The sequence below is a fragment of the Ambystoma mexicanum genome, chromosome 2p (assembly GCF_040938575.1).
Source record: "Ambystoma mexicanum isolate Mex_15411 chromosome 2p, UKY_AmexF1_1, whole genome shotgun sequence".
Lineage (NCBI taxonomy): Eukaryota > Metazoa > Chordata > Amphibia > Caudata > Ambystomatidae > Ambystoma > Ambystoma mexicanum.
Window position 1 is genome coordinate 762586229 of NC_090923.1, and position 22097 is coordinate 762608325.

The window sequence follows — 22097 nt, forward strand, 5'->3', positions numbered from 1 at the left end:
TAGGATGCAGTAAAACATTAGTCAGGGGGGAGGTTGAAGAGATGGGTCTTCAGCCTTTTTTAAAACTCTGTGGTCATAGCAGTGGCTCTGAGAGTGTACCAGAGTGCATTCCAGGCAATAAGGCTTTGGACATCAAAGCTACGACCGCCAGCTTTGGCCAGTTTTAACCTTGGCTGCACAAGTCTAAGCTGATGCTTTGATCTGAGGGTGCATGAGGGGACATAGTGCAGGAGGCGATCAGTGAGTGAGTCATGTACACATCACTGCACATGCACCATTTGGTGATTGTTCATGCAGTTTTAAAAGTCTTTGCAATTGACATCTAGGTCCATCCAAATCCTTGGCTCAGGTTTTTATGCTTCTATCAAGAAAGTGGTTTGTTAGAGTTGGAAATAGGCCTCGAGCTTGAAAAAATACTACCTGGTGTCCTTAAGTGCCCATATAGTGTATTGGGATCAGTTTGAGTGGCATCAATATATTTATTTTATTACACTTCATCTTTGTGCAGATAATCACCTTTTGTGAACAAGATCTGGTCTAACGCTAATTGCGTAATGCAATGACTCAGGGGCTTCCCAAGGGGATGTACGTGATTATTTCGAAAACGAACATTTCGAAGATGAAAATGAAAATCTCGTATTCTAAATGTTCTTATTCGTAATAAACACCCCAATGCTAAATGGCCTTTTTTACACCCCGCTCCCCCCACCCCCTACTTACCTTTTGGCGGCACAATTCTGTGGATGGGAACCGGGGCTGCAGGGTACTTTTCCTTTTTTCTTTTTTTCAAAACTGTGTTGTTTTGGATCCATGGGACATCCCTGCCATCTCCTTTTCCATTATAGCGAATAATGATGCGGGGGACACCCCGACAACCCCTGGTTCCCTTATTGACTATAATGAAACCGAATGGTTGACATGTTCAGTATTTTCGCCTGTATGTAATTTTGGTACAGCCGAAATCGGAACATTTCAACCATTAGGTTTTTTATTTACGATATTTTCATTCGATACCTTCCAGAGGTTTACGGATTCAATATTTTCATATATCCGTAATGCGTTTACAATTATATATTTAGGTGATACGTTTGTTTAATTTTCATCTTTGATGACAATTAACTTTCATGTGCCAACTATGGTACATGTGATTTTGAGAATTATAGTGTTGAACACATGACTTTATCGTTTCCCTGCTGGGGCATTTGTGGATACTAAGTTGGTGTCAGCTATCTTGGACTGGTCATCACCTTCATTTATTCAGGATACCCAGTCATGGCTTTGTTTTTAACATTTTTACAGAGAGTTTATACAGAATAACTCAAGGGTGGCTTCTGAGATTAGTTCATCGTTTAAGAAGTAGAATTTGGTGATAAGTTACTGGTGCGATGATAGAGCTGAGAAGGCATGACAGCTAACCAAAAAGCTTTGAATTCTAACCATGTGCAACCCCATCTTCATAGTTTGAAGCCATACATATTTCAATTAAATCAGATGCTTCATATGGGCTTATTGGAGTGATTGTACGGGCAGAGTGCACAGGTATCCATTTACAAAACTCCTGTGGCACTCTGTATCTCTTCCACACTATGTTTTCCCATCCTTCCTTCCCTGACCTCTCTCTCTCCTCACTATTGAGAGACAACCCAGAATGACACTCCTCCTTCTGAATCCCTGCAACCAGCTCCCCTCTTTCTTTTTATCTACGGGACAACACTGCCACCCCTGCCACTCCCCTAGTCCCCACTCCTATGCCCTCCCGGACCCATGAGTCCCACCCTCCCCACCTACCGCTCCGCCTTAGCCAATTCTAGGTTTCTTCATTATTTAATGAACGTTTTGGCACGCGATACATGTGGAAGACCCATTCTGCAAAGAGGTAAGCATCTAATTGGAGCAATTATGTTGCAGGTTCACGAAGATGCGCTAGCAGAGCATCCATTTACTATGTTTACCCTTACTCCCATCAAAATACATTTTGTTTTTATGTTATTTTAGTGGGATTTATGCCGCCCACTACTATTATTTGCATGGTCTCAAGGCACTCTGGCAGTCCTGAAAAAAGAGGGGTCAGTTTGTTAGTGGGCGGAAAGGTGGTTGGCAAGACATGTTTTTCTGTGGTGTTGGTGGTTTCCGTTCAAAAAAAAAACTGTCACTGTGTGTGGATTTGCTTCTAGGCGGTCTAGATTGGTGGGCATGCAATGTGTTTGAATCCATACGGGAGGCTGTGTGTGCCCATGGCATAAGGACGCATTGGCGGGGTTGAGATTCTGTGATTCTTCGTAGGAGTTGCATAGTTCTCCTGTGTGGTGCCAGTGTGTGTGAGTGGTGCTAATGTTGTTGTGTGTGCCGGACATAGTTGGTTTATGTGTGGTATTTAGGAGAATGGAGGATGTTAGTTTGGGTTAGTGGGGGAACAGTGTGTGATCCTCATGGCATTGGGTTTAAGTCGCCTCTATGGGATGTATTCACCCACTCTGCTATGTGCCATCACCCTGCCAGTTATGAAGAAAGAAACTGCAACAATGGCGGCAAAACCCTTGTGCATGCCAAGAGACTACAAAAACCTTCAAAAACTGTGTGCTTCAGCACACAAAAAGAGGGATGCACAACCTGCCACCCATGGTGCATGTGCGGTAGAATAGAGCACCCCCTGCAGAAAAGGTGCCAGTGGGCTCCATGACCAGCAGAGTGCAGATAGAGAAGCAGCACTTTGCAAGTGAAAGCCCAAAATGTGCCCACACCTGACAGTTGCTTTGTTGCTAAAAACTCCAAAATGCCTATAACACAACACTTCTCAACATTCAAAATCTTACCTGGTGCTAAATTCATGCATCTAATGAAACTTTGTTAACATACAAAGTCCTAATGTGAAGAGCAAAACATTCTTCAGACAAACTGGAGTGTCTGAAAACTGACAGCCTATGCCAAAATCTGGGTGCAGTAAGTACCCTGGGCGACCTGAATGACAGCTGTCAGATGAGTTACTGATGAAACTTAAACTGACCTAAAACTAATATTAGCAAACATAAAAAAGATTGTTGCCAAAAAGGAATACAGATTTTAGTTGTGTTCTTGATCCCACAGATTTTAAGGCTAAGAAAGGAATGTATTTGTGTTTGATGCAACAAATTTGTGTTTTCTGGATTTAAAAAGTGAATTAGCCTGACTGAGCTACAAGAACTGGACAAGCAGGTTTCTCCCAGAAGGATGGCCTTCCTCTCAGCAGAAACTCACTAGGAGATGTTAAATTCAAGTTAGCCCAGACTTTTGTCTATGGAAAGAGAAGGAACAATGACAGAGCTTCAGCCCAGGAAACTGGAGGTGTGAAGGGGATCGTAAATGGCTTCTGGAAGAAACAAACAAGGAGGGGGATGCCCCTGGACTGCAGGGAGACAAAAAGGGGCAGACCATCTGTTGCTAAACATGAACAAAGAACAATTTTTAAAAGGCGCATGACTTGTTATTCAAAAGGGTGAAAAATATAAAAAAGACAGAGTTGTTAATTTAAATTTTGGCTGCACGTGTGAAGAGGCTGTAGAACAGCTTGACATGTTCTGGACAGGAATGGCAATATATGTAGTTTTATGCAAAATGTATTAATGTTAGAATTGTGAAAATTTACATGCACATCCCTATGTTAAACACACACATTTGTGGAAATTTGCATAACATTTGGAAATTGTGTTCATAACAAAACTGACAAAATTCTGTAGAAAGTTGAAACAAGATCCCACAGCTAGAGGATTTTGAGCAACAGATGCTACATAAAATATGGCATATTTCTGTGTGATTTGTATAAAGGTGACCAATGTAGAAATGTACATTTAGTATCAAATCCGATTTTGAGAAAAGTGGCTAAAGGGAGGTTTCTCAGGATTGTAAAGCAAACCATAAAATGTGACATCATCCGGCCTTGATCCAATCACTCAAATTGCAAGGCGGAGATGAAGTTTTGATCCTATCCCAGCTCAAAGGGGCAATCTTAGCTAAGCCGGCCCATACACCCCCTTTGTGATGTCATTTGAATGCATAAATAGAGACAGCTAGGGACTCACAGATCCACTCACTTTCCTGATTCCGGCGAAGCACTCTGATCCAGCATTCTACATCCAGCTTTAATATTGTCCCAGATCCAGAGGCCCAGACTCTTGCCAGCAATAGAGAACTATTGATTTCCAGCAAGGCCCTAATCCTCAAATGTATTCTCTCTACCCAGTGAAGTGCTGGGTGGTGTGAGAAGGCCTTTTGAACCAGTATCCTGAAATCCTCTGGCTTGTCACCACTAGGCTTGCCTGAGGAACTCGCTAGCCAGCTGATTCAAACACCCACAGACTAGGAGGGCAGATCCTGCGCAAATCCTGCGACCGGCCTAGTTGATCCAGTACTGTGGCTGATGTGCTGTCTTTCCTAGACCAGACCCAATCCAATGACCAGAGCTGACGGGCCATTTAAAAACGTATCCTGTGAGTATTAATAGGAAGAACTGTGGCCCATAGTATCTTTGCATTGTTGTATCCCTATTTCAAACCCATCCTATCTTTCAGTCAGAACCAGTATTGTTAGGAGTATCGTTGCATTGTCTTATCCCTATCTCAAACCTATCCTATCTTTCATTCAGAACCAGTATTGTTAGGAGTATCTTTGCATTGTCTTATCCCTATCTTAAACCCCTCCTGTCTTTCATTCAGAACCAGTATTGTTAAAACCATCTTTGCGCTGACTCTTTTCTCATCTGAAGAAGTCGAGTTTCCTCAGTAGGCGGGTTACACTGATCACGTAACTGTAAGATTCGTCTGTGGCATTCTCTTTTTCATAGTTATCCTCTAGTATAAGCAAATCCATTTGTCATTTTCAAAAGTGCATTTCTGTTTTCGATTCTCGCGCCTATCTCGCAAAAACTTCCTTTACTAAAACCTCTATAACTCCCTCACGTTTGATAGAAACAAAATTTCAACTCCTACTTGTATCTAACATCCATAGCTATCGATAGAGCTCAAAACAGTGCGATTCTCCCGTTATAGCAAAAATTGTGCAAGGAAAAGTTTGCAGCGATTTTAACATTTTTAAGGTTTTTACACATGTGAAATAGCTTCAAGCTGCTTCCGACTGCACTTTAAGATTTCAAATGTTTTCTGCTGACCAAATCATTGCTTGTGATTGTTTGCAACTGTTCAAAGCGGCTCCCATAGGAATTTACAACAATTTAAGTATTTTTGACCATATTTGCTTTTTTTGCCCTGTCATTTCTGAAGATAATTTAAAAGCCATGCTGACAGCTGAAAAGTCAATTCGGTTTTTCTCTTGTGTGTTTGAAGGGGGAAAGTGGGACTGATATTCTGTTTGATTTGTGCAATTCCTGAATACATGCTCTCTCCTCCCATCTCTTTATATTGCCTATTGGGGGTTGAGGGGTTTTGCAGGGGGAACCTCTAACCGTAGTGCCATCTGATCTGAACCAACACAAAAGTATTATTTTCTGTGCTGCAATTGTTTTGCTCATTACTTATTCCTAGTGTATTAAAGATATTCTTCAGTGTTCTGTCACCCCATTGGTGATTGTTGTGTAGCTAGTAAAATATATTGTGATTCAATTTTAAATACATAAATAAATATTTACCTTTGCAAACCAGCCTGATTCCTGGTTCAATGTGACCAGGGGGTTCCAGGAGAAGGGTGTGAGATAAGTGGTATATCGTTCAGAATATTGAACTTATAGGCAAAAATAAATAAGGGTTTCAGTTGTGCACTACATGCTGGGCTTTGACTTGGGTGTGTGCCGGATTGAAATCACTTACACAGCACAGGCATTTCATGGTCAATGCTGCCTTCTATGAGTGGGTCATCTCTTCATGGGTTCCTGAGAAGCCGTGACACTATAGATAATACTTGTTTCAGAGCAGGTTTTTGGCTTAGCACTTGGGATTGGTGGTAATAATCTTAAAATTATGCACATTGTACCTCTATCTTTTGTCAATGCTTTGTTTGTGCCAAATATTTAAAGCTGAACTCTAAGGGTCTAATTCATGAAACGTTTAGCAAAAAACAAGTTGAACCAAGCCTAATTCACAGAGCGGTGCAAAGTGTATTTTTGCAGAGCAAAGTCACTTTGCACTGCTAAAGTACTCTTTGCAATGTGCTTAGGGTGCCTACTTCACACAAAATGTTTTCTGTTTTGGCAGTGCATAGTCACTTTGCACCGCGCTAAACGTTCCATGAATTAAGCCCTTAGGCTTTTGTCATGGTACTGCTTCTGCTGCATCTACACGAGTTAAGGCTACTGCTAAATTGCAATGCAATCTTTATGAAGATTCACAATTTCGTCGATTGCCCCAAACTAGGACTCCACTTGGACTAGCATTTGCTCAGAATAAATATCCTCACAAAAGGTTTATTCCATCCTTCAGACATAGCTTTGGAACCGTGAGGATTCAGTCAATATGGTGAGTGTGGATACTTTTGAGAGGGCATTCTTACACAATTGTCTCAATTTTCAATTGTCTTCTCCCTGGGAATTGTCTTGTAACTTTCTTGTTGAGATATTTTGTTTGCATGGTTTTCCGTGGAAGATAATTTCTCAAAGATAATTTCAGTGTGTTTCAGAATGTTATGATGCTGTCTGCAAGGTTAGATGGCGAAGGTTAATCAGACATTATTTGTCTTCAGGCTACACGATTGATCAAGGCCTACACTTGTGCAAGCTGACAGAGAACCTGAATGTTGTGTATTTTGTTTCAAAGTAAATGTATTGCTCATGGCGAAAAAGAAACGAAAGCCTGAAAATGATGGTTTGAATCTGCAAATAATTGACTTTGTGACTTACGCTACTAATCTGGTGCAGACCTCAAGGTTTTTTATATGGCAAGACATGTGTGTGGCAAGAAATGTGACGTTACCGTATAGAGTATCTTGACTATGGGTAGGCACTGTGGTGTAGGTTTGTAGGTTTTCCTGCATGGATGTTCTGGCCTCATATAATGGAACAATGAGTACAGACTGCTATGATATGATGCTATGTGTTAGGTCCCCCAATGCCACCTGACGCCACTAGGTTGATCATGCCTGCCACTGCCTCTTCTGCTGGGGTGAGGGTGTTGTCTGTTGATGGGCCACCTCCTGTGCCTCTGGCATGCTCACTATGGTCTGCCAGCTTCTCCTTCATTTGCCTCTTCAGGTCTCCACATCTTTGACCTCTTTTTTGATCCTGAGCGCCACTCCCAAAGCATTGACCTTGTTGGTAAATTCTGAAGTTTAGCCATTTCTTACCTTCTTGGCCGGATTCATGGCTGTTGGATATCATTTTGGATCTCTGGATGTTGCTGCATGGAGGTGGGTGGCCTTTCAGTTGTTCTGCCAGTATTCCCGAGCTTCTTTTCGCATTATGGCAGTTTCTGCAGTGAGTTCTGCAATTTTTATGCACAAGCGGAGCGAAGCGCACCATTTCTGGTATGCACCACACATTTTTGCTCTACTTTTGAGTGCATCTGTTAGATGTGCTTTGGACAGAGGGATCCCAGCAGATGTGGCCTTTTTGCCCCATTATTTGCGCTTCTATTGGGCAATGTCTTGCAATGGGGTGCGCCTATCACATGTTTTGGTCCTTTTTCTGAATATGTGTGACTCAATGAGATGAGTCATGGCGCATGCACATTGTTGCGCCATGGCACAGCTCATTGAGATGCCCACTTTTTGAGAATCTGCTCCATTCTCTGTTTCTCCTTTTTTAGTATAATCAGAAAGAGATTTTTCTTAGATTTTCCCTTTCTCATCTCTTCTTTCTACCCTTTAGCACCCAAACTCCTCCCCAAGCGTGCATGTTATTTCCATGGCCCAATAGCATGATAGGAGAGAAATTAGTGATGACTTTGGGATAAGGAATGACTGAAGAAAACTAACAAGATCTCTGTTTTTCTTCTTTTGAGTCATAACTCGTTGCCTTTCATCAACTTATAAATGCGGGTAAAGATGTATTGGATGTAACAGATGATTATTCTGTGATCATTGTCCAAGCAAAAAATAATCCGTGTGCCATCAAATTAATTTTTGTAAAAGTGGCTCCTAGATCGACCAGAAGGTTGTGGAGTGGTTTCAGTTAAAGATTGAGAAGCAGGGGTTTGGGGGGATATGCCCTATTTGGCATTGGATGACTGAATTTGGTTGTGCCAGCCAATAGAAGGTGCTACCTTGGTTAGTAGAGGAGAAGATGTTTCTAAAGTGTTCACATTTTTTAAATAGTTCTCTTTACAAATTAGAAGCTTCATTGATTGTGCATAGAAGTATTTATTAAGTTTAACAATCGCCAATTACTTTGAAGGACGGGCATGTCTGAGGCATGAAGAGTTATGTCCACCTGGGTCCTTTCTCCGTTCCCTTTCAGATTTTCTTAAGAAGTTCTTAGGCTGTTTTAAGGCTGGCATATATCATTCATAAATACATTTATTCTGATAAAATCCATCAAAAAATGCACATAAATTCAAATGATACAAATTAAACAAATCAATGCAAAAGTGCTTAGTACAAATACACAAGATAGTAAGTAAAAACAGAGTTTAAAACCAGCTTGAAGAAAAACATTGATTCATAAAATATTTTGACAAAAAGGTTGAATGTCTGTTCATGTAAAAGTTCATCAATTGTCTGTTGGAGCATGTGGAAGATTGTTTATATGTGCTTTTCTCATTTTGGTCACACTTCTGAGATACGACAAAAGTGCCCAAGGAGCTCAAGTGAAATTAGCTGAGAGGAGATAGTGTAGTGCAGAATGGCATTGTACATATTGCTATTGTTTTATGAAAGGAAGGCATGGTATTGAACAGTAAGACAGACAGAAGTGATCACATTTCACAGGTGTTTATTGAACTTCAACTGGGTTTGAAAAACACCTATCTAATCCTAAATCTGAAGATGGGAGCGAACTACGACCATCAAACAATAAAAACGCAGTCCTAGTGGTTTCTTGTCAAAATAAAAGGGACTATATTAGTAAACCTGTTGCCAATCCTTACTTCTAAATACAAATAGTGATGGAAACAATGTGTTCAAAAAATGATGTCAGGATATTCAAGGCGTTGGCTTCCCTTTCCCATGTTTTCAGCATGGGACAAGGCAGCACACTCGAGCTTAGCACAGTCTCTGGCTTTTCTAGCAAGAGGATGCAGTTCAAAACTTCAACATCAGGACCTTCGGTGCCAAAGTCTCTTTGTCATTCAAAGTCTCTTATTTCAGAGGGCCTGATGTAACACGACAAAACAGTACAGTTCCTTTCTTCCTTTCTTCTCATGATTTTCACTTATACAATTTTTCGGGTGATCTACTGTTCACCCCGGGCATCTCTCCGCCTGGCCCAGACCCACTTTAACTCAAAACCTTCATATGATCTCCCTCTGCCTGGCTTGCACCAAATTCAAGTACTTTTCCAAACTTTCTCTATTTCATCAAAATCTGAGATTTTAGACTGTGCGCAGGATTTTGCTTGACCCGTCACAGGACCACTTTGATTCACAATTATTAGTTTTCTTTCAATTTGCCTCCCTCTGCCGGGCTGAGACCAAATGTATCTACTGTTATTACTTCTCAGATGGATACCTTACAGAGACCTTCGACTGAGCACCCACCCAGTGCCAAACCACTCTGTCAAAGGTATTGTAGCTTGCTTTATGGTTCAATCACTCATCAGCAGTTTTCACTTCACTCGAGTCTTTTATCACCCGTGTTTTAACAATGTTTGTTCCAGCGCTTGCCATACAATGTTGCTGCTTACAACCTTAGCTTCAACACAGACTGGTCTTGTATTGGTCTCCCCAACTCACCGGCTGTGTTGCTTTCAGTGAAGCGGCTTTGTTCTTGGAGCCAAGGACAGTACCACAGTGGCTGGTGATTCTCCCTGCCTTGATTACTGATGCAGGGGGGCCCCGTGTATCTCTGACACACACAATGCAGGATTCTTCAGTCTGGCTTCCTGGTTTTACGCGTTCTCTCGAGGTTTTGAGAAGGTAACAGCTCCTTTTCAAAAAGGTCAAGAGAATAACCCTGCTTGCGACCCCTTTCGGTTTTGCCGCCTTTCCTCTCTTGCTCAGCTGCAGTCTCGAAACTACTGTTTCCTCATGTGCTTTGCCTCGCTCCGAGTGTGCTCTTGTGCTCTGCCTTATATCCATGAGGGGAAGGGTAATAGAAGTCAGGTGTGAGTGATTGTCGATAATTGCATGACCTTGCCTGACCATAGTATTGGGACATGCCAGGTACACGGCTTGGGTGTTATTCTGTTTTCCCTTAGAGCAGGCCGTCAGTGAGAAAGTGTTAATGTTGTAAAAGGCAGGGTAGAGTTCTTATATATCCTACTCGGTAGGATGGGCTAAAGGTGTTACAGGGAAGCAGATACTGTGTCTCACCATCGGGTGTCCCACTCTCACTCCCCAGATACCCCTCACCCAGGTGATCTTCCCGCACTGGTCCACCCCCAGGAACTGGATCCAAAAGTGATGGTCGTGTCCTGGCCACCTGGATGACAGATCCCCGGGGACTAGCAGGTGAGACATCTTCTGGTTTCTAACATGGACAGGAAGAGTTGTGTGTTTCCTAATCGGTAAAGATGCACGGCAAAACAAAACAAAATGTAATAAATCTTCCACAACTTCATTACAACATGGACAACTAGTATCAGCAGAAAAACATTGCCATTTTGCAGTGCTAGCTTTCAACAAAAGACAGTTGAAACACACTCTTGTGATCAACCATCTATCAGATTTCTGGTGACTCAAAGTAAGATATAACTGTAGAGAGTCAATACTGCTAACAATCACATGTTTGCTGTTGGTATTTATTAAACATTCTCTAGATTCATGCTGCTCCTTAACAAATGAAGAAAACAGTTCTTTCTAAAAAAAATGTGGGACATTATTCAGAATGGTAGGTGTTGAGAAAAGTGCTGGTGCATTAATGTGTGACAGGCTAGATCTAATGTGACGTAACCAAGGAATTTTCATCAAGCCTTCTCTATTTAAAAGCTCTTTGATTATAAACTGACTAAGAGCCACTTTCGGGTTAGACCAGCTATGCAACCAATGAAATAAAGGGGCCACATGCCAATCATCCTTGATAAATCCAACTCCCAATTCCACGTTCACTGAAAAATTGGTTGTGGAACTCGGGAGACACAGGAGCCTTTAAAAAAATGTATTTTCCAATATTTATAGCTCAGACATATTAAGCGAATTAACCTCCCCTTTCCCCCAAGGATTGGCTCATCCGTGTCATATATTTATTAATATGAGCTTTACCTGAAAAAATCCAGGGAGAAATGCATGCCCAAATAATCAAAATCATAAACCCTCGGTATAACTGCCCCATTGCTCATCATGATTTTGTCCCCCTCTACAAGAGGCCATAACTGCAGATTTTGCCGAATTCAGCTTCAAATCCATATCATTCATAAATTCAGTTCATACATTTATTAATTTTTGAAGTGCTATCAGGGTGCAAGCTATTTGGACAGTATCATCTGTGTAGGCCAAAATAGGGAAAGCCCTGTCTCCCAGTTTTGGATATTTCATGTCAGAGCCCAGTAAGACTTTTTTTAGAACATTAATGTAACGGGTGAACAGAACAGGGGCCGCCACGCATCCCTGGCATGCTCCCAGGTTTACATCAAAGTACTGTGTACATTGCCCCTGCTCACCATATCATATACATGCCTAATTATCTCTATGAATTGTCTGGAGCATAACTAACATCTCAGTTAGACAGTCCATGCACCTGAGCACCTTCCACAATGTCCCCCTATTAACCTGATCGAAGGCTGGGCTCAGGTCCATAAACGCAAGAAATATAGGCTAATTTCTAAAATAAACCAAATGTGCCGACAACAAATAGAAAATAAGTGCTTTTATTATTATTATTGTATTTATTGAGCCCAAATCAAGCTTCAGTATGCAACACCATGCTTTAAATAGGTATACAATAATACAGATACACAACGGTGCGCTTTACAGAGGTGTACAACAGTACAGATGCATAACGGAGTGCTTTTCAGAGGTAACAACAGAACAGATATACAGCGAGGGTAAGATTTAAAAGGGCACAGAGGAGGAGTACAGCTGTACCTGGTGGCGGGGAGGAGAGGAGTGGACGGTGTCTGGAGAGTCAGGTGGCGCGGGAGGTCGAGGTGATGGCATAGGTGTTGACGAGGAGAGACTCCTTGAAGAGGTGGGTCTTGAGTTCTTTTCTGAATTGTAGGAGTGTGGGGGCGAGTTTGATGCTGTCCGATAGGAGGTTCCATAGTCTTGGAGCGTAGACAGAGAATCTAGTCCTTTCCTTTTTGCAACAGCAAATTTCAAGTGTGCACATGTCCTGGCTTCTGGTGCTGTACTGTCTGCCGGAGGTGCTGAGTATCTCTGCGAGGTAGCTGGGTGACTTGAGGGTGACTGCCTTATAGATGATGCATCACAGCAAGACTTAAAGGTGATTCGTGCATGCAGTGGGAGCCAGTGAAGGCCAATGAGGGCTGGGGTGATGTGGTTGTATCTGCATAGACCCTTGATTAGGCATGCAGCCACGTGTAGGACACTTTTCAGGGGCACAAAGGAGCATGACATGGGGCCGTCGAGGAGGGCATTGCCCCATCCAGGTGGGATAGGACCAGTGCTTGAACAGTGTATCAGTGATCGAAGTGTATGAAAAGAAATAGTGGAACTATGATGCCTGCTTGTCTGTACCAGCTGGATGTCCCAGCTGCCCACAAACCTGATTGCCACGCCCCCTCCCAGATGCCACGCCTCCTCCCAGATGCAATCCAAAGCCCAAAAAATGCAACTGCTATTTAAGGTACTGTTCAACTTCTTCCTACAATTTTAATTTAACACAAAACCATTCCGGAACGTGTTCTTTTTAAAATAAAAGTATAGGAGCAGTAAAACCATTTTTTTTTTTTAAAGTAGAGGAGCACTGCTCCAAACCGCTCCCGCCCACTTCGACCTCTGCGGTGGACCTAAAGCAGTCCGGAGGGATGAAGGTCCTGACTTTCCACAGGAGGGAGAGAAAATACCAAGCAGTCTGAGTTTTCTTACCTATGAGTGTCTTGAAGAAAAGGTGCTTGTCGATGTGGAACCAGAGGGACTTGGTGCAGGAGGTGAGCTCGGGTGTGAGGCCCTCACGGTTCATGGTTGATAGCCATATCTCTATGCCTGGGTATTCAGTGTTTTTGGTCAGGAGTAGGAAGTTTGTCTTGGAGGGATTGAGCTTGAAGTATGTACTGAACATCCACGCCTGAATCAGCACGGAGCAGGTTTTGAGCCATGGATGTCCTTGATGGAGTCGATCTTGAGGTGTAGCTGTGTGTCATCAGCGTATTGTGGGATGTGGATGCTCTGTGTGGCTAGGAGGGCTCCCAGCGGCTCCATGTATAGATTGAAGATCACTGGGAAGAGGATGGACCCCTGCAGGACTCCTCAGGTGATGGGTAGCATTGGCGATCATTTGAACAAACTGCTGGCAGTTGGCAAGGCAGGACTTGAACCGGCATAAGACAAGGTTGCTGATCCCCATGCACCAATGTAGGTTGTCTGTGAGCGCCTTGTGGTATTGTTCCCCTGTGCACAAAACCTTTTCTAAAACCAAATTGGATATCAGAAAGTATGGACATAACGGATATCTCCCGGCTCATCCTTTTTCCAAACCAGCCCTTCTAACTTGACATACGTAAAACACACATCAGGTCCCTCAAAAAGCATTCCACTCTGAGACCTTTCACCACATAATACTTGCAGGCATGGAAGATAGAGCAGGTAGAGCAGATATCACAACAGTAAGCTCAGCCGATAAGGTTTCCCCAAGAGGAAAGTGTAATTAAGTACATCATTTCTTTTATATTAGTTAATTTATTAAAGAGGAATTGCAGTTCCCCCACTACAACAAATCCCACCCCACAATCCGGGAAATGAAACAGCTATTTCAATCACAATATTTATGTATTTAAAACATTAAATTGGTAAAAAATAACTCTAACTCGCAATGCCGGGGAAGTAACCCTGCAGCACTACAGATGATAATGAACACACTATGTCTTCCTATTTGAGCTCACTGATATTTTCATTTAACATACATTATCCAGTTTACATTATGTATTTACATAAACATCCATACATAGCAAAACAAATATGAATGGCTATTCCACAAAATGTGCTCAGGTGCTTTAGTATTCAATTCACACCTAAAAATCTTTTTTAAATAGCAACTAGTATGTATATAAAATAAACAATTGCCAATTATGATCTGAAACAAGCAGGTGAACATATGAATACAATATGATATTGGTTGTACAAAACAACATACTTATACTATATTCATTACCTAAAAAGAAATTCACATTACTTTATTTTATCTTTGGGAAATGAAAGGTGTACCAATCTGTACACATGGGTATATACATTTGAAAAGATTGGGTTTGTAAGTTGTGCATAAATAAAAGGGCATCTTTAAACAGATTTCATATTTGTTTAATTTTGACAGAGAAGCTTTCAGGGAAATAGTACCGAGCTGGGAGTGGGGGTCATAGGGGTGTGTGGCAGCCTCCCAGCCAATGGGGAGGCTCAGAACGGGGGAATTACCACATAGTAATCCCCCTGCCCCAAGCCTCCTCACTGCTATAGCCCGCCATATTCCCCCGTCGGGGATTCAGGTAAGTGCTCTCATGCACCCCTCCCCTCTTCTACCTGCCCCTCCACAGATTTCCCTCCCCCCTTCGCTCTACTTACCTGTTTTTTATTTGTCCTCATCGGGAGAGGATATACTGGAAACACTTCTGCCTCCAGCGTGTCTGCTCCCGATCTGCGACAGGCTGCCATGGAAAGGAAGAAGACACGTCCATTTTGTTTGTTTTCTTTTTTTTTTTTCAATGCCCGCCATGTTTGGATTAACATCAAACTGTATGCTGTTAGATATCACTCTATGAAGATTATTCACCATGAACCACCTAGACTCACGGTCGTTCTCAATATTATGTTTGGCTCCCACTAATAGAACCACACTCTGCATCAAATCCTTGACCATCTATCCCCTGGCTTACAGTGACGCCTCTCACACGATTGTTATGCGAGTCTACCCTTTGTCCCTAAAGTTAGCATAAATCCAAATAGTAACCCTACGCGACTACGCATGCGCGCAGACCAGGCCACTGATACTCTCCTACACGTCTCTCTCCCGGCCGCCGGGTAAGTTTCTTTCCCCATTTGTTATACCTTTAGGGCTCCTTGACTCGCTCATGCCATTCCGGCTTTCATTTGTATAATTTCAAACACATTTGCTCCTCGTTAGTCCGATCTGATTTACCCGATTGTTTGGCATACACTTCAAAGCATCTCACCGCGAGTTGCTAGGCAGCCGGTGCTTTTGCTCTGATTAGACTGCCGAAATATTCATAGATCTGTTTTAATGTCTGCTACAAAAGCCACAGTCAGATGGCATAGCCACTGACACTACCAAATGTTTCACTCTCACTAATACGAAGTTATCTTTAATGCTACCGTGTTAATGCCTGTTGTGCCTCAGCTTTTGCACAATACCACAAGGTTACCATTGTTCGACAATCTACAGTGCACCTCACGACCAGCACGTTCTGCCACACAGCCGGCACTGCAAAGCATGCCACCATTATTACCGACATAACCGCAGTTTTACTTATACGCGAGCAGCCTGATGTCCCCCCCAGGACCTCGTTGAGGACACTAGCCTTCGAGTCTCTGGTGCAGCTCCTTGCTAAAGGCTTCGTGATGTCTCTGATTTGAAGTAGCCTTTTCCACCACCTGGCACCAGGTAATTTTGATCCCCTCATATTCTATATTGATGCTTATATCTATAGGGGATTCCAACACTGGTATAACACCATCAAGCCTAATGGTTAGTCGTTTACCTTTTCTCTGTAGCCACTTCCAGAGTCCTAGGAATAATTACAACTGTATACACAACAGGACTTTTGCCTTTAAGCATTCTGAACAGCTCTTAGATAAATACTTACCTATGTCTCTGACCTGAAGTTGCCTTTTCCACTACCTGTTACCAGGTAATTTTGGATCCCCTTTTATTTAATATTGATGTTTTCATCTATATGGGTTTCTAACCCCAGTAGAGCACCCTCAAGCCTAATGCTCAGCCTTGCACTTTCTCTGTAGCCACTTCCAGAGTCCCTGAAATAATTACAACTGTACAAGTGACACCTGACAAAACTAGTTTCCCAAGACGCCTTCACTCAATCTAGGTAGGTGCAATAAACTGCAGTTCCTTGTCCACCTTATCAAATAGGTTTCCAATAACACCTTTTTTACTCTTTTTATTCTTTCTTATATTTGACCATTTTAGACCACTTCTACACGTCTTTTGACAACAACGCCCCGTTGTGTCCTGAGCAAAGTTCGGAGCACCACACAAATTGTATCATTTAGAGAATTTGTTGCAAAATTGAATCCGAACCAGAAACACAATCTATGTCGACAGTAGAAATGTGCTGTTAATGTTTTACAGTAAATACAACCACATTGTATCTGTTACCTACTACACTATATATTGAGTTGCATGGTTCATGTATAGTGGATGATAATGATCTTAATTTGCTCCTCTGTGATTTTAATATGCGTTTTGTGATTTAGAATAAACCTTTTTTACCTGTACTTTTTTATCTTCTAAGTGTGATCTTCCACGGTTAGTCTAAATAGTTTCTAGCCTTTTGCCAGTTTTCGGGCACTACCTGTGCGCTAAAGGGAGGGGTAGCCGTTGACTCAGCCTTCTCTTCTCTTCACCATGGAAAGGGAAAATGGACTTCGTTTTTCCTTCCCCGGCAGTCATTTTGTAAACTTTGAAGTGTTTTGGAACAGGTCTTATTGGCCGGGTTACTAATAGCAATAAGCCCCAAGTAGGTGCCGGGGGCATTACCACTTCAGGTAATGCCTCAGGCCTGTAACTATCGGCCCTGGTGCATTACCTGAACTGGTAATGCCCCCCTGCTCTGAGATTATTGCTTAATTAAGCACTTTGAAGGGACCGGGAGGATAGCTCAACGGCAACACGCTTGTCTTGGAAGCAAGACAAGCTTAGAGACTTGTCTACCCCCTATTCTGTATCTTTGCAGAATTCTTCTACTTTGTGACATTTAAATATGAAAGGTAGATTCCTTATAAGATAATTCCTTTGCCAAATCAGCAAAATTGAATCAAGAAGACACAGATTCAATTAGGTCCTTGTCAGTTTCTTGGCTTACCCAATGCTGAATGGCCAATGGAGACTTAAGTGATGATCCGGATAGGTGTTTCACTCGGGTTCTTGTGTCGTGAAGGAATGGATGGTTCGCTGTAGACACCACCCTGCTTGTGTAGTGGTAACAAGCTGGATAAGTTCGGGAGAGAATCTCCTCAAAAACAGGGGAAAAAAGCCTTAATGGTGTAAAAGCCTGTGATGGAGTTGAAGAAGAGTCCAGGTGCAGGAAGCATCCACAGAATGTCAAAGGTTGGAAGCTGTACTGCAGGTCAGCAGCAAATTGAAGTCAACAAGAAGAAGGAGAAACAAGGAAGGAGGATGGCAGAAATGAAGGGAAAAAAAACAGGTAAGCAGCATTCAAGAAGAAAGGCAAGCATGCAAGTAAGGGGAGCGCTAAGCTAAGAAACATTAGCATTGAGATGCACTGTGATACTGGCTTTTGTTGTTAATGTAGGAACTAGTTCCTGTTCCTGGAGCGATGCGTGAGTATGAGAAATGTACCTGCTGCCATGTTGGATGGGACATGAACGCTATGGAGGAACGTTCCCTCGTCGCCATGTTGGAAGGGGCACAATGTCAGATTAATGCAACAGACATGGGAAGCCTCCAGCATTGCCAGAGGGACTACTGGTAAGCACGGGGAACCGTGACAGTATGCCTCCTCCTAAACTCCACCCCTCTGGGTTTTCCTGGATGAAGTCTATGAAATCGTGACAACAAATTAGTAGTATGGAGGTTGGCATGAGGTTCCCAAGTGAGATCACTAGCTGAATAACCCGTCCAATGAATCAGGTATTGGAGACGGCCTTGGCAATAACAGGAATTACAAATCTGAGAAATTTCGAATTCTGGTGTATTGTCCAAAATAATGGGTGGCAGAGGTTTCTTCTTAGATACAGAGGAAGGCACATATAGTTTCAGAAGCGATACATGGAATACTGGATTGATCCTTTTTCAGGATGATAGGAGCTGTAGATGGAAGCCAACTGGATTGTTTTTGTGCGTGATCTTTAATGGGCTGGAGTACAAAGGTGAACATTTGGAAGGGCACACATGTTTGGAGAGATATTTAGAGGATAACCAAACCAAATCATTCACAATGTAGGATAGTTCCATGGTTCATTTGTGGTCTGCATGTTTTTTAGTTGTCCTTTGAGCAACGGCAAGACAAGCAGCTGTCACTTTATGTCCTGCTTGAATATCAGTAAGCAATTGATCCACCAAAGGTACTGATGTAGAGGCAACAGATTTCGCAGGAAATGTGGATTGCTAGACACTGTCTGTTCAATAGAAAGCACTTTGCTTGAGAGAGGCATGATATGTGTTATTATAAGAAAACTCTGCGACAGGTAATAGAGTAACCCAATCCTCTTGAACGTGTGTGGCATAACAGCATAGAAACTGTTCTAGTGATTGATTGGCCCGTTCAGTGACCCCGTTGGATCGGGGGGATAGCCCGATAACAGGGCTCTCTTCATACCAATGATACGACAGAAAATGGACCAGAAATTCGAGTCATATTGACTGCCTCAATCTGAAATGATGGTAGTAGGTATACCATGCAGTCAAAAGATGTCTATGAAGAATAATTTTACCATTTCAAGAAGGTATTTTGGTCAAAGGGGAAAAAGGGGCCATCCTGGTAAACAAATCTATGGTGACCATAATAGAAGTGCAACCTCTAGAAAGAGGTAGATCAACAATAAAGTTTGTGGCTATATTCTCCCATGGTCTTGTAGGTGGAAGAGGTTGATGTAACAGGGCGAGGGGTTTACTTTTTTGGATCTTCATCTGAGCACATGTGAAACACGCCCTAACATGCAGTCGAACTGCTCGTTTCATGTTTGGCCACCAAAAATGTCATCGTAGATTTGCTAAGGTGGCAGTCACGCATTTATGACCTGGTGGTAGGGAATCATGGCAAAGAAGTAAGGCTAGATGTTGAGTAGCCTTAGTAGGCAAGAACAAACAACACTTATGGAAAAGAAACCCATGGTCAAACGATGTCTCAAAGGGTTGTTTGGTAGTAGATTCTGAAGAGCGGCGGATACCTTGGTGTCTTACAGTACCTGATCAAACAAGGTGTTGACATGGAAAAGAAGCATCTTGACCTGAAGGATGGTGCTGCAGGGCATCACGGGTGTTTCAGTATTGGTATGCATCCGAGATAAAGCATCAGCGATTTGATTTTGGGTTCCAGGGATATAGGTGAGAGTGAAATTTTACTGGGCAAATAAGAACGCCCAGCATGCCTGTTTACTGTTCCTACATTCCAATGATTGCAGAGTTTATAGGTTTCGGTGGTCGGTTCGTATCATGACCGGAACTGCAGAACCAATAAGCAGGCGTTGCCATTCTAGACAAGCTTGGCGAATGGCAAGTAACTCCTTCTCCAAAACAGAATAATGTCTCCAATTTTTGTTGAGAGTCCGGGAGAGATAGGCTATGGGGTGCTCTTCACCATCTGGTTGTTTTTGTTTCAGATCAACACCTAAGGCTTCCTCTGAGGTATCAGTTTCCACAATGAAAGGGAAGGAAATGTCTGGTTGACATGAAATCGGAGCCTGAGTGAAGAGCTTCTTTAGCAAAAGTAAGGCTTTGTTTACAGTGTGGGCCATACAAAGGGAACACCCTTCTTCAGTAGATTGGTGATGGATAACACACTATCGGGAAAATGTGGAATTCATTTCTGGTAGAAATGTGCCAAACTTAGGAACTGCTGTATGTGTTTAATGTAGGTGGGCAATGGCCAGTCTAGGAGAGCAGAGCCTTTTTTAGGATCCATAGATATACCTGATGGAGAAATGATATAGCAAAGGTAAGCAACAGAGGTAAGATGAAATTGTCATTTTTCAGATTTAGCCAACATCTGGTTTCACTCAATCTTATCAAAACCGAATATGGTCTACGTGTTCAGAGAGACTGGAAGAAAAGATCAAGATATCGTTGAAGTAGACAATAATGAAGTGGAACAAGATAGCAGAAAAAACTCAGTCCATGAACCGCTGAAAAACAGCCGGGGCATTCATCAGGCCAAATGTTGTCCGAAACAACATTTTCCCCTCGTCACCCTGTCTGATTCGGAGCAGATGATGGGCACTGCAAAGGTCCAGTTTAGAGAAAATTGCGGAGCCCCTTAAGGCCTCTAGTATGACAGCAATAAGCAGCAAGGGGTATTTATCTTTTACGGGGACTTGATTCAAACCGCAAAAATCCAGGCATGGACAGAGTTCAGAAGTTTCTTTTTTGGGAACGAAAAACAAAGATGCTCCGGTAGATTTCCTGACTAGCCCATTTTGGATGTTAATTTTCCAGGTATTCCTTCAACGCATGTTTCTCTGGTGTGGAAAGAATAAACATTCAGCCCAATGGAATGCTGACATTGGGTATCGTGCAATGGTGCAGTCTTCAGGTCTTAGTGGAGGCAAATGCTTTTCCAGACTGTCAGAGAACACATCCTGAAACTCCTGATATTGCTGAGGTACCTGCTGTAAATGAGACACAGTAAGGTCATTGACCAATTTGTGATCTATGGTTTGTTCGACGCTGGCTTGTTAGAATAGTTGAGCATGCAGAATTCAGACCCTACAAACAAGGGTCCGGCAGACCAACTGATATAAGGGTTGTGTTTTTGCAACCACGGCACCCTCAACACCACCAGAAAATGGGATGCTTTTATTAGATCAAAAGACATAGGGCCTCATTACGAGTTTGGAGGTAGCCATGCCCTTAAGAAGGGCATGGCTACCTCCAAACTCGGGTCCGGGACCCACAAAAGGAGACTTACAACCTTGGAGTGCCCGGTAATTCCCTTTCACAGGACCCGGACCCAGTACGTCCCCATTCCCATTTGAGCCCCCATAGGGCTCAATGGGAATGGGGAGGATGGTAGCAGCTTTACCGTTCATAATGGTACCGTTGCTACCATCCTGGTCTGCTCGCAGGTGCCGCTCTGCACGCCTGCTCTGACCAGGCATGCAGAGCGGCCCCCGCAAGCAAACTCGTAATGTTGCGGCATGGCAACAACGGCGCCCCTTACCGCAACATTCGTAATGAGGCCCATTGTTTCTGAGTGGTTAGCAAAAACCAGCTTAAGGTCAGCTGTTTGTTCAACAATAGGTCCAGAAGAGAGAGGTTCCCCATCTATCCCTTCAACACAATGCTTAGAGTGTTTAGGTATAGAATTCTGCTGGGCCCAAGATTGGTCCATAAATACTCCCACCACACCACAATCTACTAGGGCCAAGGCAGTTACAGGCAGAAGGATTTTTGTCGCGATAGTAACTTGAAAGACTATAAGTGATGGTCTTGAAATGTTGCCCACTGGTAAAGACACTGTGGAGCTTGGTTGACTCTCCCAGTTCCTTGCTCATCTAGGATTTGGAGCTGGTGTTTCCAGAATGCTGCGGAGAGACAATAGGGCAATTCATCAATAATTGGTTATGAGAACTGCAATACATGCAAAGACCCTGAGAGGACATCTGGTTCTGCTCATCCATAGTCAATAGACCCCGTGCAGTACCCAACTGCATAGGTTCAAGGTCCGGTATAGAAGTGTTCTGTGGAGAAGCAAGAGCAGGTAAGGATCTTTTAAAACTCATTCATTTCTTTCTTTTTTCTGAACATCTTTCCTGTGCTCTAAAGTTGATTTGTAACACCAGAGAAACCAGGGCATTAAAAGAAGTAGGCCGGGGCGACACATGCTAACTCATCCTTCAAATCGTTATTAAGACCACATTGATACAGGGTGAAACAGGCTTCTTCAGGCCAGGCGGTCTCTTTGGCCAATTATTTAACTTTTGCAGTGTAGGTCATCAGATCAAGTAACCCCTGCTGGAAATCAAGCAGGGAATCCTGGACGG